This window comes from Kogia breviceps, chromosome 3 (assembly GCF_026419965.1).
Source record: "Kogia breviceps isolate mKogBre1 chromosome 3, mKogBre1 haplotype 1, whole genome shotgun sequence".
NCBI classification, from domain to species: Eukaryota; Metazoa; Chordata; class Mammalia; order Artiodactyla; family Physeteridae; genus Kogia; species Kogia breviceps.
Genome location: NC_081312.1, coordinates 185,187,813 through 185,191,852, shown reverse-complemented (window position 1 = coordinate 185,191,852; position 4,040 = coordinate 185,187,813). Strand labels below are relative to the sequence as shown.

Sequence of the window (4,040 nt, the reverse complement as noted above, 5' to 3'; positions counted from 1 at the left end):
GGTGGCGCAGTGGTTGAGAATCCGCCTGCCGATGCAGGAGACGCGGGTTCGTGCCCTGGTCCGGGAAGATCCCACATGCCGCGGAGCAACTAAGCCCGTGAGCCATGGCCGCTAGGCCTGCGCGTCCGGAGCCTGTGCTCCGCAACGGGAGAGGCCACAACAGTGAGAGGCCCGCATACCGGGAAAAAAAAAAAAATGTTATCTTTGAATGGTCTATTCATGTCCTTGGTCCATTTTCTTTTCTTTTTTAAATAATATTTAATTATCTATTTACTTATTTGGTTGCGCCAGGTCTTAGTTGTGGCATGTGAACTCATTTTTAAAAATTATTTATTTACTTTATTTATTTATTTTGGGGCTGCACTGGGTCTTCGTTGTTGTATGTGGGCTTTCTCTAGTTGCGGTGAGAGGGGGCTACTCTTCGTTGCAGTGTGCAGGCTTCTCATTGCGGTGGCTTCTCTTGTTGCAGAGCGTGGGCTCTAGGTGCGCGGGCTTCAGTAGTTGTGGCACATGGGCTCGGGAGTTGTGGCTCACGGGCTCTAGAGAGCAGGCTCAGTAGTTGTGGCGCACGGGCTTAGTTGCTCCGTGGCATGTGGGACCTTCCCAGACCAGGGCTCGAACCCATGTCCCCTGCATTGGCAGGTGGATTCTTAACCACTGAGCCACGAGGGAAGTCCGTGGCGTGTAAACTCTTAGTTGCAGCATGCATGTGGGATCTACTTCCCTGACCAGGGATCGAACCTGGGCCCCCTGCATTGGGAGTGCAGAGTCTTAACCATTGCACCGCCAGGGAAGTCCCCTCCTTGGTCCATTTTCTTCCTGGGTTTTCATCTTTCTTTTCCTTGTTAATTTCTGAGAGCTCTGTGTATATTAGGGATATTAGCCCTTTAATGTCCTATGTGACAAAGTTCAATAATCACTTATTATAATCACAACTCCAATAGCTAAGAGGCTCTGAAAATTAAGTTTTTTGTAAGTTTGGTGCAACTCTTTTGATAATAAAACATGACTTCAACTGACATGACACTTTTTTCAGCCTTTGCATATTCCGCTGAATGTGAATAGTGGTACATTTTGCTGAAGAGAAAAATCATGTTTGATTCCATGGTACTGGCCTAGACCTCACTGGTGCTGTTATATATATACTATGTATTATCTTTTCTAAATTCTGAAGAGCTCAAAATTCCTTAAAACATTTGTCCCCAGGCTTCCCTGGTGGCGCAGTGGTTGAGAGTCCGCCTGCCGATGCAGGGGACGCGGGTTCGTGCCCCGGTCCGGGAGGATCCCACGTGCCGCGGAGCGGCTGGGCCCGTGAGCCGTGGCCGCTGCGCCTGCGCGTCCGGAGCCTGTGCTCCGCGACGGGAGAGGCCACAGCGGTGAGAGGCCCGCGTACCGCAAAAAAAAAACCAAAACATTTGTCCCCAAGGATTTCAAGTAAGCAATTGTGGACTTTACGCACGTGATGCCTGGGGTTTTTTCAGTTCACTTTGGACGTGTTGAATTGCAGGTGCCTGTGGGGTCTTTAAGTGCAAATGGCCTGCAAGCATTTGGACACATGAGTTAGGAATTTATGGGAGCAATTAGGCTTGGAAAAGCAGATTTTGGATTTATCAGCATATAGATAATATTTAAAGTCATGAGGGTACGTGTCAGAAGGCATGTTTCTGCCAGAAGAACGGTGGAACATCCCAACCCAAGGGATGGATGAAGGAGCTCCTGGGGGGAAGAGTGGAGAAGAAAGTGTGAATTGGACAGGGCAGAGGTGCCCTCGTTCCGGGCTGGGCCCAAGGCTGCAGCCGAGAAGACACGGCAGTGGAGCTGCCAGCCGCGGAGTTCTCAATGGAGCGATTGTTAGACAGCGGAGTGAAAACAGACCCTGGAGTGTGTGTGGCGGGCAGAGGAGGATGGCTCTCTGATGGCTGCCTCTGTGTCCGCGCAGGAACCAGGGCCTCAACATTCCTGAATAACCAAGCACCCTTTCATCATGTTCCGAAGCAGGGGTCTCCAGCCCTCCTTCCTCTCCCGTGAAAGTCGTCTTAAAGGGTCTGCAGCAGCAGCATGGATGGACCTAGAGATGATCATCCTGAGTGAAGTAAGTCAGACAAATGTCATATGATGTCACCTATATGTGGAGTCTAAAATATGACACAAATGAACCTATCTATGAAACGGAAACAGACTCACAGACAGAGAACTGACTGGTGGCTGCCAAGGGGGAGGGGGGTGGGGGAGGGACGGAATGGGAGTTTGGGGTGAGCAGGTGCAAACTACTATATACAGGATGGATAAACAACAAGGTCCTACTGTAGAGCCCAGGGAACTATATTCAATATCCTGTGATAAACCATCATGGAAAAGAATATGAAAAACGATATATACATGTATAATGGGGTCACTTTGCTGTACAGCAGAAATTAACACAACACTGTAAATCGGCTAGACTTCAATTACATAAATGGAAAAAAAGAGGGGGTCCGCGGCAGTTTCCCAGCCCCGTCAGACCTCTGTGGGCCCCGCTGTCCAGCAGGCAGTTCGGACCTTGGGATGAGCAGGTAGTTCCAGCCGTGGGTGCGGGGAGGAGCTGGCCCGCATCACCACCCCCCACAGGGCCTGGGGGACCGGAGAGAGGGCCCGGCCTCTTCCTGTTTATTCCTGCAGAGGGGCCACCTCGGGAGCCCTGACAGGGGCATTTACAAAGTCCCTGCGGAGGGGACTGCTGAGAGGCCTCAGGTCTGCCCCCAACCGGCCTGCTGCAAAATTCTTCCTGCTGGTTTTCTATCAGAAGAAAAATCCATTTTTCATTTTCAGTTGAATGTTCTCAGCCTTAAAATGTGCGCCTTTTGTTCATTCTAATTCGCCTACATTTGCATAAAACAAAAGTTCATTTTCAGAGCAGTATGCAGGGCGGCTGTGCACAATTCCAGTTATTGTATAAAAAGGCTGTGTGCCTAACTTTTTATTCGGCAAGAAAAGAATATATCTAAGATGGTAACGTGGGTGTTTCCTGGAGCTCATACTAGTGATGTCTGTCCCTCAAGAAACAATGGGCACTTATTTGGGGTTTCTCAGATTTAGTTACAGTATTTTGATTTTTCATTTCCAGCGGCTCTTGACTGTTAAGTGGGTGAAAAAAATGCGTTAATTTCTTGAATATTTTAAATAGTTGTGCTCAGTTCTGATTTTACCTACAGTGGAAACATCTGAAAGTTTATAATGTTAATAACATCATTCCATCAAGCTCATATGAACTGAAGAACATCACATATTTTGGTGTAGATCATGACACAAATACTTCGTCCTGAGCTAATTTCTGTGTACACACACACACACAAAAACCCCCATAGCAAACACTTTTCTTCCAACACTACTAAACTGTACACTTTAAAAAGCTTAAGATGGTAAATTTTATTTTATGTGTATTTTACCACAATTTAAAAAACTCCACTTCTCTTCTAAATCTTCAAAATTTGGAAGCATTCATTTAATGAAGAAAGAAGTACTTTCTGGGAATTCCCTGGCGGTCCAGTGGTTAGGACTTTGCGCTTTCACTGCTGAGGCCGGGGTTCAATCCCTGGTCAGGGAACTGAGATCCCGCAAGCAGCACTGTGTGGCCCCCCCGCAAAAAAAAGTACTTTCAAGAACTGCTTACTTCAGTTTGAGAGACCTGTGGATTTATTTCCACATAAAGTCAGTGATAATGAAGGCTTAATTTCTTTCTTTCTTTTGCAGCATGCAAACTCTTAGTTGCGGCATGCATGTGGGACCTAGTTCCCCAACCAGGGACCAAACCCGGGCCCCCTGCCTTGGGGGCGCAGAGTCCTAACCACTGCACTACCACGGAAGTCCCTGAAAACTTAATTTGAAATAAACAAACCTTTCAGATGTGATCTACATATATATATTTTTGAACTCAGAGGACATTTAATTAAAAGTAGGCAACAGCTCCACGAATTTGTGTGTCATCCTTGTGCAGGGGCCATGTTACTTAATCTTTGTTGTTTTGTTCTAATTTTTAGCGTGTGTACTGCTGAAGCAAGCAC

At 47.2% G+C, this 4,040-nt stretch overlaps 1 pseudogene; it reads right to left on the bottom strand.

The window, feature by feature from the left end:
• Window positions 1-3,927: 3,927 nt before the first annotated feature.
• LOC131753910 (U6 spliceosomal RNA) lies at window positions 3,928-4,040 on the bottom strand (annotated as a pseudogene).